Here is a 15984-nt window from a genome sequence, read left to right as displayed (position 1 = left end):
ATCCAAAGACATGCATGTTAGGTTGACTGGTTACTCTAAAATTGCCCACAGGTGTGAGTGGTTGTTTGTCTCTGTGTGTCCCTGCGATGGACTGGCGAGCTGTCCAGGGTGTACCCTGCCTTTCATCCAGAAGACTGCCGGGATAGGCTCCAGCTTCCCCGCGACCCTTAATCGGACTAAGCTGTTAGGAAAATGACTGAATGAATGCATTTCTGACTGTATTTTTTCCTCTGTGTGTTTTTGCTTCTGTTTCGCTGTAAATTCTTCCGCTGTGGCACAAATAAAAAATAATCTTGAATCTTGGATTTAGCAGAGCTGTTCAGAGTTAAACTACATAAAGTTCGTCTGAAGTGACAAATAGCAGCTCGTTCAGTAACATTCCCTCAAGAACATAACGCGCCTCGGGCAGGTGTTCTCTACCGAAAGAGCCGCGACAGGTTTGCTGTTTTTTGCCACTGCAACCTTCATTTAACCTTTTATATAACTTACTTGTGTTGTGAAAAAAATCAAAGTCACCTCGTGACACGGTCACAAACCCTGATACTCAAACACCCATTAATCAAGTTGAAACAAAGCTGCTGATCTTTCAATCACGAATTCAGGCTCATTTCAACCTATTTAAGAGTTCTGCGGCTGATCCACCAGATCCAGTCCGGCCACGGAGCCTGCAGATGTCCCATCACTCCCTGCAACATCAGTCCTGATGTTTGCATACATTGCAGCAGACCTGGTATCCCTGGAAGAGTCCTGGCACTGCCTGTCTCATCTGAGAAGGGTTCCAGTCTCACCACCTGGAGAGGCCTTGTTAGTCTCTTTGGAGGTCTGGCCAACCTGGCTGTGTGTTCTCCTCAGCAGCAGGATTACAAAGCTCACCTTTCTGGTCAGCAGCTGGAACTGATTCATCACGTAGGGGAACTTACAGAGAATGCTTTTCCCTGCTCCTTAGTTTGCCCTTTCCTTTAGCAGTTGGATAACAACAATGCAACGTCTCAAGCAGCAGAAATGTTGTCACAAACTTACACGATGGTCCAACCATTAAACATGCAAAAACGTCTCATTACCATTCAACTCAGCATTCATACATTTTGATTACTGACTAGACTTTTATAGAGCGGCTACAGCTGACTAAACTCAGTCATATCAGCTCCTCTCTGGTAGTTTTAGCCCAGGATGGTCTCACTGGGGTTCTACGGTGGTGGAACAAAGCTACCAATCCCTGTCAGAGCAATAGTACCGTCACAAATGTTTTAAAGACTAACCTCTTCCACAAACATCTCATGTTGTAACACCTCCATCATCCTAACACAGCTTATTTGGTCATATCTTCTGCAAGAAACATTAAACTGCTATTAAACTATTCAAGTTGCTGATCATCTCGTCTTAATATATATATATATATATATATATATATATATATATATATATATATATATATATATATATATATATATAGCAACTATTCCCATATTTTGTTCAGCATACGGTTGCAATAACCGGCGAAATATTGAAAGCAGATCATGTGGAATTACATTTTACAAGGTTGAAAGATAATTCATTTGACCAGATAAAAAATAGAAAAATAAATCCAAATGGATCAATAAACAATCAAACATATTAAGTTCTTGTTCTTCTTGTGTAATAAATATCCTATTGGTATTTAGGACTGTAAGCAGGTTTCTACTGTAATTAAAGGCACCTTTCAACATTCTTATGATGCTTTTCTCAGCTCTCACACAACACTTTGCATGGTCTGTGTCATAGGACACCCTGAAGGCAATGAGGAGATCACAGACAATACCTCTAATATTTCTATTTTGACAGGACTTGAACTGCAGCATTTTACCTTCACTTATTTATTCTACTGCTTTGAATATTGAACATAATCCTGTTGAGACTTTTGCATTGAACCTTTTGGTGAGGGCAGGGGAGAATGAAAAAACTGGACTGGTCTGAATGTAGGTGTGCATGGAAAAACGAGCAAAAATCTGTTGGATACTTGTACAAGTATGAATGGAGTCGTCATTTAGAGTCATTTTCTTGTCATTCATGTTTAAAAGAAGTTTTTAAACCACTTTATAAGCTCACAGTTGACGAGAGACTCTCACACGTTGAGTCGGCTTACTTGGCTTCACCAACGGTAAAACAACCACGTAGCTCCGCCATTTGCTCGTTCAATTTTACAAAACAAAAAAACAAACAAACAAAAAACCCCAGAAGAATGTACATCCCATAAACATATATAAGTAGACGCCACATAGTATCACACTGCCTATATGAGCTGACGTCTCATCGTGCCGCCATCTTGGATGGGTCTCCCATGCACCTCCAATGCATTTATTTGTAAGGTGTTGTCCCAACCACAACAATAACTTCAGGAATTTTTACCTGATTTTTCTCACAGTTTGGTTTGTTACAAATGGCAGAGATATTGTAATAATACAGGTCTCTGTCAAACATTACAAACAACGTGCTTTTATGCTAAAATATTTTTTGTCATGCTATTTAACAAAGACATGAGGTAGCTACAATATAAATAAATGTAGAAATTAATTTGATACTAACATGTTTGATTGTTTATTGATCCATTTGGATTTATTTTTCTATTTTTTATCTGGTCAAATGAATTATTTTTCAACCTTGTAAAATGTAATTCCACATGATCTGCTTTCAATATTTCGCCAGTTATTGCAACCGTATGCTGAACAAAATATGGGAATAGTTGCTGGCTTTCTCTTGACGACGGTTGACACTTTCTTTTTTTACATTTATTATTTATCAAAATAGAGATACATTTGTACAAAGTCTGAAAATAAAGTAAGCCTATTATATCAAAATTGTGCAATTCAAAAATTACCTAGAAAAACACTCCGGCAAGGCCTTTAAGAGATTTCTGGATCCAAACAGGGATTCGGATCACCACCAAAATTAAATTAGTTCTTCATTTTCACATTTCCAACAACTCCTGATAATTTCATGAAAATCCGTCCACAACTTTTTGAGTTATCTTGAACACAAACAGGCAGAGGTAATTCGGCTACCCTTGTAAAACTCTTTGTTAAGAATCATTATCATATTTTTCCATAAACACCTCATCGGAGTAAAACTGACCATTTTTAGTAGATTATTTACTGCGTTAACATTATTTATCAACCAATTATGTAGAAAAGTGTTTGGTTTGTGTGTAATATATACGTGTTGTTCCACAGAAAACTACGTTGACTCTTCAGCAAGACTTGAAAGTGGAGACCCATCCAATATGACTCTCCAGAGCACAATGAGGCATCTATCTATATATGTCTATGGTACATCCTATCTAAGTACGGTGGCTGCAAAGCCTGACAGTAATGTTACATTCTGGTCAAAAACTATTATTTCTCATAACTTGAATGATTTTATTAATCTATAACAAAAATGGAGCTTACAGTAAGCATACATGTTTTGGGATGGTCTAAGTGAGAGTATGACTTTTTCTCCTAGTCTGGTCCTGCTATCGATTAAAGTTATTTGATTTGTGTTAATGTTGTTGGTTGACATCATCACCTACAGTTGATTATTGCCTCCATAATGCTGTTCCACAGTATTGTTAATTGCACTGGCTTCTATGGTTATTCACTGATGCTTTACGAGTCCGAACTTTGCTGAAAAGGCAGAAAACACCTGCAAGACTGCAGCTCTTAAGTGCCAGAGTTGCCCATCCCTGCATTGGAAGTTCAAACTAAAACGTTTCTGCATTTCATCCTCAGCAATTGAGAATAAATGTTTTATGTTTTGTTTTAAAATTCAAGGTCATGATGTAACTTGAGAATGAAAGATAAAACAAAGCTTCTCAGTTTTTGTTTAAAAGTTTTCCACTTCGTTTTCAGGGTCTGATTCAGGTTCCAACATGTAGGGCTGTATGCTATGTGCTGACATTGTATTTGTTTTTTTATTGAGTTCATATTAGCCTAATCCTTCTGTTTATGAGATGTTACAATGACGGCAAAAGCAGGCGTGGTGCGCGCTCCCGATGTAGTGCAGTGGCGGGAGGCGGGGCTTAATGCGGAAGAGTCTCAATCCACTCGTTTTGCCCACAGGCTGATCTGACAGCCTACGGAGAGGGTCGGTCTGAAGTAAATAAAGCGATTTGTGACAATAACTCGATCAATCCCAGCCCTTCTGGTCTCAGAAATAAAAATAAATTAGCCTGAAATGCTCATAATAGTTCCACTTTAAGGTTAAACGTGAAAGTGCCCTATTGCTTCAGCCTGGCATAAGTCAAGAAACGACCTAATGGGTTGCAGAACAATGTATTTTATGAGTCAGTGTAGATAAGTCAGGCATGGGACCACAGCAAAAGTATAGTGGTGGTGTTTAAAAAGTGGAGTGGGCCTAATTTACTGAATCTTATGTATCTGTCAACCCAGTTAATGATTCCTGTTGGCTTAAATCACACATCAGGCAACAGGGGAAAATGACTCATATGCCCAATGGCCATGATTGTTGGATCAGGATCAAATTGTTGGATCAATTTGGATCAAATTGTTCAAATCAAATCAAATCAGGATCAAACTGGATCAAATCAGCCATCCCTGATTTCAACATATGGATGTCAAAATAAAATGCTGCAGTTCAAGTCCTGTCAACAAAATGTCAGAAGTGTTCTCTGGATCTCTTCAGTGCCTTCAGGGTCTCCCATGGCACTAACAATGTTCCATGTGTTGTGTGAGAGTTGAAAAAAACATTATAAGAATGCTACAAATATAGCCTTTAACTACTGCAGAAACCTGCTAAGTGTCCTACATACCAAGTAAACAGTATGTTGGAAAGTCACATTAAGTCCTTTTTTTAACTGAACCTCTTTTTTATTAATGATTAAGATAATAATAATAATAATAATAATAATAATAATAATAATAATAATAATAATAATAATAATAATAATAATAGTAATAATAAATGAATAAATAAAGAGAAGTAAAACAAACCAAAAGTTATCTCAAAACTGTATCAAATCTTTGGAGAAATGCAAAGTGTAACTCATTTCTAAACCATGTCAGCAGGATCCTTCTACACTCTCCAGTGAAGCCGAGGGATTATTTGGGGGTTTGTGTTTGTTCAAATTGTCAAAAGTCTGGCCACTCATTGAAACATTGATGGTAAAAGGGGAGAAGTGGTTTCAGAAGAAGTGGCCTACGGGTCAACCAAACTGCGGAACCAGGCCCAGGCTGCTGAAAGGAGAGCTTTGCAATGCTGCCTTTGCTTAACCCTAGAAAACCAACATAGGAGGAGTAGCCATTCAGAATCAATGCAGCATGAGGGTGTATATCACCCAAATTTAGTGTTCTAGGGTTAAGAATATGGTTTACAGGACAGGTCACTACCTCTGGTCCTTGAGGGCTACCATACTGCAGGTTTTAGTGTTTCTTGTGTTGGGGTTAAGTTCATATTATTTCCTTTATTAATCTTTTATTATTATGTTCATCTTTATTAATCTTACAATATTATAATATTTATTAATCTTCATGTACAAGTTTAGTAAGTTATCCTCTTGAAGTTAGAATATTAGTGTTTAGGAATTTCCTGAGAACTTTCTTACAAACTAATATTCTAATTTCAAGAGGAAACAACTTCTTAAACTTTTACATGAAGATTAATAAAGATTATTAATCACATAAAATTAATAAAGATTACCTGAATAATATTAGATTAATAAAGGAAATAATATGAATTTAACCCCAATACCCTGCTGCAACACGCGGTTTTATTTTTTGGAACCTAAAAATACGAAAGTAGTTTCTTTAAATCACTTCCGAAGGGAATAATTGGGGTTCATCAAAATCTACTACACGAATATTTTAATATTTGTATACACAGCCAAAAAAATGAAAAAAGGAACTTTTTAGGCAACACTAGTGAGCTCAGTGAGCGAGAGGGGCTACTGTAGTGGTGCAGTTCATATCTATCCTGGTAACCTTCAGATTTCTCAGTATGATTTATTTATTGAAATGAGTTTGAGAAACACCACTTCACAGTCGCCTCATCCACATAACACATGTAAAGCTGAAGTTATATGCTGATTGTTACCTTGACTTTGTTTCCATCAAATGACAGAGCAGGACTCAAGCAGAAGGCATCATTTGTGGTTGGAAGCTATTAAAAGCATTCAGACAAGCTTGTTTTCAGCTCAACGGTGGTCTCAGCTTGCTAGTAGTTGCATTAAGAGGGTCTGCAAGAACAATTGATGAGAACCGCTGAACCGGATGGTGAGACTGGAACCCCTCTGGTTGGCAGGGATATGGCCAAGATGCCAGCAGGAAAAAATAAAGTGTAGCTTTAAAGCTACCTGACAGGCTGGTCAGATGAGACAGGCAAAGCCAGGATCTGATGTAACACCTGCAAACCTCAGGACTGGTGGAGCAAGGACTGATGAACCCCTGAATGATCCCCTCTGTGATTTTTTAAATTTGAGATAAGTTTAGGCATATCTTGTTTATTTATTTTGAAATTTTCCTCACATGGAACTGGTGTTTTTTAAGCTTGAAAATCATAAAAAAAATCTAGTTTCTTTAAATCAGTTCCCAAAAAGAAGAATTGGGGATCATCAAAACCTACCGCAGGAATGTTATAAATCATGTATCCTAGGTAAATATACATATATATATATATATATATATATATATATATATATATATATATATATATATATATATATATATATATATATATATATATAGCCTTATAGCCATATTCTTATATATATATATATATATAGCCTTTCAATGTTTCCCTGCTGCAACAATAAGTCGATAGCAGAGCTTGACATCAGAGATCAATTACATTTGAATCAGTTGTGTTGCAGCAGGGAAACATGTGATACCTGCAGGATATTTGGGACAGGGGATCTGATTTGATTAGAGTTGAGAGTGCTTACTAAACGAGGAACCATGAAACCCTGAATGATCCCCTCTGTGATTTTTAAAATTTGAGACAAGTTTAGGCATATCTGTTTAAGTTGTTTGTTTATTCTAAAATTTCCCTCACATGGAACTGGTGTTTCTGAAGCTTGAAAATCATAAATAAATCTAGTTTCTTTGAATCAGTTCCCAAAAAGGAGAATTGGGGATCATATATATATATATATATATATATATATATATATATATATATATATATATATATATATATATATATATATATATATATATATATATATATGTATATATATTAAGACGAGATGATCAGCAACTTGAATAGTTTAATAGCAGTTTAATATTTCTTGCATATCTGTGTTTATGACTTAGTCACGCAGTGACCTGGTTCTGATACAGATGACAATAACTTACAGTCCCAAAACTTGCATCCAGAATTTCTCAGCTATGTTTAGTGTAAGTGAAGAGCACCTGCCTGAGGATCACATGTAACTGTTTAGGAATGTAACTAAACTACCTGCCATTTACTGCTTCATCTCTGACATGATTGATGAGCATCTCTGAAGTCTTCCTCTGAATAGGTATGTTTAATTCTGGAGCACCTTTCTTTGTTACATGAGTAGATTAAATCTGTTTGGAGGCATTTTACAGTCAGCATAGATTAAATAAAATCCACAGCAACAGCTGGGATTTTCTCTGTCATCTTAATGGTTTGAATAAAGTAATGTGGATTTATTTTAAACAAAAAAGTAATAAATAAATAATAACAAGGGGGGGAAAAAAACAAGAAAAAGAAATGCTATATATACATTTATCTATATATCTGCAGGATCCACAGCACGTTCTGCATCTGGTGGAGCAACCAAAAACCTTCAAGTAGGTTCAAATGAGCCTGAATTTATTCTGATTAGAATTATGATTGGAAATCTTTTTCCAAATAATTAAAGACAATCATAAAAACCCCATCATTGATAGCAAAAAACAGTGAAATGTGGAGGTTTATAATTAATTAGAAAGGGAAAGGGCTTTGAAAAGTTGTGTAAAATCCTCTGCAGCAGGTAGAAAACTCTTGTTGTATCTCCATCCTCCTCAAAGTGGAGTTTTGTGGGGCAAAATTTTCCTATAATTACAGCTAATGTGCTGCATGTCATGCAATAAAAACACCTGCAAATCACAGTTGGACTGAATCAAAATGTTAGAAAAGTCACTTTTTTATGATTAAACTGTAATGAAAACACACTTAATGTCTGTCAATTTGAATCCTTTTTTTTTTTTTTTCATCAACTTTATATCAACATTAACCAGCCAAATCAAGAAGGTCCTCGTGAACAACACATAAAAACAGAGCCAGATTCATAGATGGAATAATAATTTTTTAAAAAAACTCCACGAATCCATAGATCTTAGGTCCAGGACATGTACAGGCAGGGAGCAGAGACTCTGATCAGGGTCAGTTTTAGATCTGATCAGATCAGATTGGATCAGATGTCAAGCAGGCAATCGGGTGCAGGATACAACTGCTGGAGAGAGAGTAACCAGCTGTCGTCAGGTTTGCAGACAAACAGGAGCTGGCACTCCTGCTCATGAAGGGAGGGGGACAGACTAAACAGATCTGGTGTATTTGTGTCTCATTGCTGTGAGCAGAGAGAAGATATGACCAAATAAGCTGTGTTAGGATGATGGAGGTGTTACAACATGAGATGTTTGTGGAAGAGGTTAGTCTTTAAAACATTTGTGATGGTACTATTGCTCTGACAGGGATTGGTAGCTTTGTTCCACCACCGTAGAACCCCAGTGAGACCATCCTGGGCTAAAACTACCAGAGAGGAGCTGATATGACTGAGTTTAGTCAGCTGTAGCCGCTCTATAAAAGTCTAGTCAGTAATCAAAATGTATGAATGCTGAGTTGAATGGTAATGAGACGTTTTTGCATGTTTAATGGTTGGACCATCGTGTAAGTTTGTGACAACATTTCTGCTGCTTGAGACGTTGCATTGTTGTTATCCAACTGCTAAAGGAAAGGGCAAACTAAGGAGCAGGGAAAAGCATTCTCTGTAAGTTCCCCTACGTGATGAATCAGTTCCAGCTGCTGACCAGAAAGGTGAGCTTTGTAATCCTGCTGCTGAGGAGAACACACAGCCAGGTTGGCCAGACCTCCAAAGAGACTAACAAGGCCTCTCCAGGTGGTGAGACTGGAACCCTTCTCAGATGAGACAGGCAGTGCCAGGACTCTTCCAGGGATACCAGGTCTGCTGCAATGTATGCAAACATCAGGACTGATGTTGCAGGGAGTGATGGGACATCTGCAGGCTCCGTGGCCGGACTGGATCTGGTGGATCAGCCGCAGAACTCTTAAATAGGTTGAAATGAGCCTGAATTCGTGATTGAAAGATCAGCAGCTTTGTTTCAACTTGATTAATGGGTGTTTGAGTATCAGGGTTTGTGACCGTGTCACGAGGTGACTTTGATTTTTTTCACAACACAAGTAAGTTATATAAAAGGTTAAATGAAGGTTGCAGTGGCAAAAAACAGCAAACCTGTCGCGGCTCTTTCGGTAGAGAACACCTGCCCGAGGCGCGTTATGTTCTTGAGGGAATGTTACTGAACGAGCTGCTATTTGTCACTTCAGACGAACTTTATGTAGTTTAACTCTGAACAGCTCTGCTAAATCCAAGATTCAAGATTATTTTTTATTTGTGCCACAGCGGAAGAATTTACAGCGAAACAGAAGCAAAAACACACAGAGGAAAAAATACAGTCAGAAATGCATTCATTCAGTCATTTTCCTAACAGCTTAGTCCGATTAAGGGTCGCGGGGAAGCTGGAGCCTATCCCGGCAGTCTTCTGGATGAAAGGCAGGGTACACCCTGGACAGCTCGCCAGTCCATCGCAGGGACACACAGAGACAAACAACCACTCACACCTGTGGGCAATTTTAGAGTAACCAGTCAACCTAACATGCATGTCTTTGGATGGTGGGAGGAAGCTGGAGTACCCGGAGAGAACCCACGCATACAGAAAGACCACTGACCAAACCTCATCCCAGCTGAGGATCGAACCAGCAACCTTCTTGCGTTGAGGCCACAGTGCTAACCACTATGTCACCATGCAGCCCATAAGAATAATATTGAACATGAAAAATACAATTATTCAATTTCATAATAAGCGATGAAGAAAAGGAAGAGATGAGTGAATTAAATCAGTGCAAAACAGTGAAATGACACAAGAGTGGGATGTTTTCATGCAGAGACCAGTGATAGGTCTGGTATTTGTTGTCTATTGTCTACTGGTCTGCAGACCAGCCAGCTTTATGTTTGTTGTGTCGTCTGACACACATTCACGGCGTGGATGGAGCAGCCGCTCTCTGAACGGTGCCCTGTAGATGGTGGGATGAGATGTTTAACATGGATGACAGTTTAGCCATCATCCTCCTGATTCCCACCACCTCCACTGAGTCTGGGGGGCATCCCAGGACAGAGCTGGTCCTTCTCACCAGGCTGTCCATTCTCTTCCTGTGCCTGTCAGTGATGCTGCTAGACCGGCAGACTCACCCATAAAAGATGGCTCATGCCACCAGAGTCATCAGAAGTCCTGAGCAGCTTTCTATAATACAGGATGTAGAATAAATATGATCACTATTAAAGTACACTGTCAGCTCAGACTGAGTGAAAGCAGCAGCAACAAAGTGCAGATCATCTAAAAACTACTGTTTTATATGAGAGCCTAGCTCTGAACAGGCTGCAGAAGTAAAATTAAACTGTGAAGTGGTTCTTAAAGCTATAGGACATGTACAACCTGCATGAACAGTAGGTATGACTGTGCTTTCAGCCAGCTGTTCCCTGCAGCAGGTGGGAAACTGTCATTCAGGGTTCAGGGTTGTACCCGATGATCTGCTCAGAAAAAGTCCAAATAATAAAATGCTGCTGCACAAGTCCTGCCAGCATCAGAACATCAGAGCTTTTCTCAGGAATTTTCTCTGCATCAAGGTGAGTCATATAAGACCAGAGCAATGTTCTAGATGTCAGTGTAAATTTAAGAAAAGCATCATAAGAATGCAGAAAAATGACCTCTAATTGCTGTAAAACCTGCTTGCCGTCCTACATACCAAGAAGTTATATCAGTTAAACTTTAACCAGCCACATGTTTTATTGAGATTTAAGATTCAATTTTAAAAAAGAAGAAGAAGAAAGAATAGCTTTTGATGGTCAAGACTCAGTTTTTGTCTTAATGTTGATGATTTGTATGAATTTATAGAAAAGCTTGTTTAAATAAATAAACAGATAAAAATAAGGACAGAAAAACAAACAAACCTTGTTTCTGTAAAACTGCAATAAAAACCTTGTAGCGTCATGAAAGCTGAATTCCACTTTTTTCATCTTAAAAACACTCATCAGGCACAGAGAATGTACTTTTTATACATATTCTCATCAATGTGTCCCTGCTGTGTCATCTTACCTGCAGGACAAGATGCTGAGGATACATCCAGCACGTTAGAGGGAGGTTCCCATCAGGTAGCACCACTCTTTTCTCCACCTCCACCCCTCCCCTTGTCATCCTCTGGGTGTGGAAAGGAGCGAAAATGGACATAAAAAGTTACACGAGACTTCTAAAGGCAGACGTGAAAAAACCTGTCTTTTACTCTTCGCTATGACACGGGGGCGGGAGGTGGGGGGGTGGTGGTGGACTAAAACAAACAGACATACAAAGAAACCTTTTGAAGTACACAATAGCACCCGATTCCAACTAAACTCAGCAGTGTGGTCGGCACTTATCCATTTGATTTTATTGCTCGTGTTGTTCTCTGATTGCAAGTCTATAAGGGCTATTATTGCAGAATATTATTTAAACAATGTCTTGTCAGTAATATTCCTGCAATAATGGCCCTACACAAGTTGCTTTGAAAACAAAGCATCTTCTAAATAACAGTAGTAGTAGTAATTCCTGTTAATGAAGACAACATTTTAAAAGTGAAAAGTACTGTAACATATTGTACTCTTATTTAAAGGGAAGCATGTTAGTTAAAGTATTAAAAAATGGCACTTACATTTTGTGTTTGCTCAATTTGGCTAGCTTATATTTCTTTTCCACTTTAAAAAATGTATTTTTGATTGTTTGTGGCTATTATTTCCTTTTGTGAAATTTAAATATACTAATAATGATACTTTTTGGGACAATAAATATGCGATTAAAATGACATTGAGACTGATAAATTAAAAGCTTTGTGGTAATTAGATGAGTTTTTAATTGAGTCCCACACCTAAAACCATACACAGATGACCTAACATAACATAGCATAGCATTTCTTTCCTTTCCCTAACTAATCTGTCATCTGGTGCATATTTCAGTCATGCTGAGGCACAGTTGAGATGTGGACTTTTTCTACTCATGATTTTGTATCCAATAAGAAGATTTACATTACATGTCTTTACAGAAATAATGTTGATAACATGTTTTTTGTATTGTTGAACCTTGTCAGGTTTATCACATCGGATTTTCAACCAAGCTTCAGACTTTTAATTTTCCTTAGGTGAGTACAATAAAAAATCCTTACTGCCATGTTCATCTTGTAAATCATGCAAGTTATAAAAATATATTAATTTCATCTACAAAACTGTGAATTGTGCCAAGGAAATGTAATCAAATTTATGTTGTAGCATGTCTCTCAATCTCACCGTGATCATTAGCAAAAGATGGGTTAAACTAAGAATGCTTTTCATTTTTAAAAGTGTTCATAAAATCAAAAGTAGGTTGCCAATAATGTGTTTTCGGCGCCTGTAACGTATGATTACCATTGTCCTATGGGGCAGCAACACCATTTTAGTATGTTAAACAGTTTTACTCGCTTTAGGGGAAATTTATTTTAATGTACCTTCACATTAAGTATTTTCAAGATAAAAGTTACTAACTTACAAAGTTTTTTTTTTTCTCAAGATGTAAGGCTCTTGGTGATGCAGTGACTGTAAAACACTTAAGGTAATGTTTGATTCTCTGTCTTCTTTTCATCCCTACTTTTATGTGTTTGTCTAGTTTATGTGGCAGTGTAAAGACTGTGGTGTTGAATTGTCTAGACGCTCAGAGCTTCTTAAACATTACAGAAAAAGACAGTCATTTTGGACGTGGCCATCATATTAAGTGTATACATCTAGATTGTCCCTGCATCTTTAAGACTTGGAATTCACTTTTGACACACCTGTCAAGAAGTCATAACAATGCCTTAAAGCACTCTGATAAATTTACATTTTCCTGCCAACTATGTGGCTTTAGTGAATTAGGAACTGAGCATGATTATTTTGTACATATAAACCATCATCTAAAAAACAACGAGACAGTCAATTGTGTTTTTAAAGGCTGTGAATACAAAACCAACATATATAGTACATTCAAGTCTCACAAAAGTCGAAAGCACAGTGTGCATTCCTTTGTAGATTTTAAGGACGGTATAGTCCATGGACTTTCTGTGACTGAAACTGGTGGTTCAGACAATGACGATTGCTGTGACAACAGCCAGTGTGATGTTGATTTGAATGCCACAAAGGATCAGACCAATGTAATTGAACAAAAGCTTGCAGCATTATTATTAAAACTAGAAAATATTTTTCATGTTCCCAGTGCAGCAATTGATGAGTTGCTGGAAGAATTTCAGTACTTGTTAAGTACAGCATCTCTGTCTAGTACAGCAGATGTGATACAAGACACGCTCAGTAGTTACAGCCTTCAAGTTGATCAAACTTTCATTAAAGAACTCTCATCCACTCTCTGTGTGTCTAATCCCATATGCAAGTCAATTGGTAAAGGCTGTCCCTTGGCAACATCATTTAGGCGCAAAAAATACTACAAGGATCATTTCAAAGTTATAGAACCCATAGAATATATATTGGATGATAAAGGTAAACGAACACTGCAATATGTTCCAGTATTAAAAGTTCTGCACCAACTTTTCACAGACTGTAACATTCTTAATGCAGTGTTAGGCAGTAATTTCACACCAGAGGACAAAGGAACAGAGGTGATCTACAGGTCCTACCGAGATGGTTTGTTCTTTAAAGAAAACAGCTTTTTATCCGGAGGCCAGTTGAGAGTGTTACTTAATTTGTATGTGGATGATTTTGAAGTTTGCAATCCGCTTGGCACATCTCGCAAAAAACATAAAATCTGTGCTGTTTATTGGACTCTCAGCAATTTACCGCCTGGTTCCCATTCCTCATTGACATCCATTCATTTAGCTTTACTGTGCAGATCTGAAGATGTAAGGAGTTATGGTTATGAAAAGGTCCTAGAGCCCTTGCTGAAGGGTCTTGTAACTTTAGAGAGTCACGGTATTTTTATTGCACAGCTTGGCAATCTTGTGAAGGGCACAATACAGTGTGTAATAGCAGATAACTTGGGAGCACATGGAATTGCTGGGTTTACAGAGAATTTTGTTGGTGAATACATTTGCCGTTTCTGTTTGGCCCAGAAGTCTGAAATTCAGCAGAAGGAAGTGAGTTCAAATGCGTTTACTCTCAGAAGGAAGGAGACACATGAAACACATGTTCGCACAGCACTGAGCAACGTGAAACCCTGTTATGGTGTTAAAAGGCCATGTGTTCTCTCTGCAAATCTTTCTCATTTCAACATTTGCACTGGCTATCCCCCAGATGTTGCACATGACATCTTTGAGGGTATAATACCAGTTGAGTTGTCACATTGTCTGAATCATTTAATGTCCAAAAAATATTTCACACTGGACAGTCTCAATGAGTCCATTTTGAATTTTCCTTTCAAAGGGATAGACAGGACAAACCGACCACATTGCATTCCAAAGGCCTCCATGCAGAACAAGACTATTGGAGGAAACGCTCACGAAAATTGGAGTCTGTTGCGTTTTCTCCCATTTTTGGTAGGACACTTGGTTCCCTCAAATGAGCCCGCCTGGCAGGTCATTTTGGACCTGAAAGATATTGTAGATTTAGTTGTTGCACCAGTACATACTGAGCAATCACTTGCTTTCCTTGAGGAAAGAATCTGTGATCACAGATGCAGACTACAAGATGTGTTTCCAGGTATAAAACTTTTACCAAAACATCATTTCCTCGAACATTATCCACAGATGATTCGGTTTTTTGGTCCACTTGTTTGTCTGTGGACAATTAGGTTTGAAGCAAAGCATAGCTTTTTTAAACAGGTTGTTCGTCACACACGCTGCTTCAAGAACATACTCTTATCACTGACAGTAAAACATCAATTCATGATGGCATATTACTTGGAGTCAAACACAACCCAAAAATGCAACTTGACTGTCTCAGCTGTTTCAACAGTCTCTGTTGACATTTTGCATCAGGATGTACAGAAAGTTTTGAAACAAAAACACCCTGATATTGCACACATTCAACTCACTAAGACTGCATCTGTCAATGGAGTGACATACAGAGAGGGCATGATTGTTGTTTGTGGCTCTACTGGTGGCTTGCCAGACTTTGCAGAAGTTGTCCAGATGGTTGCTTTGGAGGGAAATTTGAGTTTCATTGTCAAAGAGTGCAGTGCTTGGTATATGGAACATTTTAGGTCATTTGAGTTGTGCCCAACCTCTCAAGTCTCCCTCATTCAATTTGATGCCCTCATGGACCCGTACCCCTTGGCAGATTACAGGATTGGAGGCCGCCGAATGGTGACACTTAAAAGATTCATACATATACAAGGTCATATCACACTATATCATGTTGTTCTTATATGTTCTTCGGTTTACTCATTGGTTTATTTTTATTTTTCATGTATAGATTGAAGAATGGCAGAGCCCATAAAGCTGAGAGTCATCGTAGAAGAGGATGACTACAGAAGACTTGATCTCCACTCAGGAAAGCCAAAGACTTTAATGGACTTGCACAAAACAATTTGTGATACATTTGGAATTGAAAAAGACTTTCGCATTCAATTCATGGATCCTGATTTCAACAATGAGTTCATGAACATTACATCAGTGCAAGACATTCAGGACAGAGGAACAATTAAGCTTGTGTATGTACAAAATTCTTTGGATATGAATCCCATTTCAAGGCCAAACTCGGCAACCCCTGCTGGATCCCCTGCAAGCCCCACA

The sequence above is a fragment of the Telmatherina bonti genome, assembly GCF_933228915.1.
Source record: "Telmatherina bonti genome assembly, chromosome: 18".
NCBI classification, from domain to species: Eukaryota; Metazoa; Chordata; class Actinopteri; order Atheriniformes; family Telmatherinidae; genus Telmatherina; species Telmatherina bonti.
The sequence above is the reverse complement of the archived record's forward strand: the minus strand, read 5'-3'. Positions refer to the sequence as shown.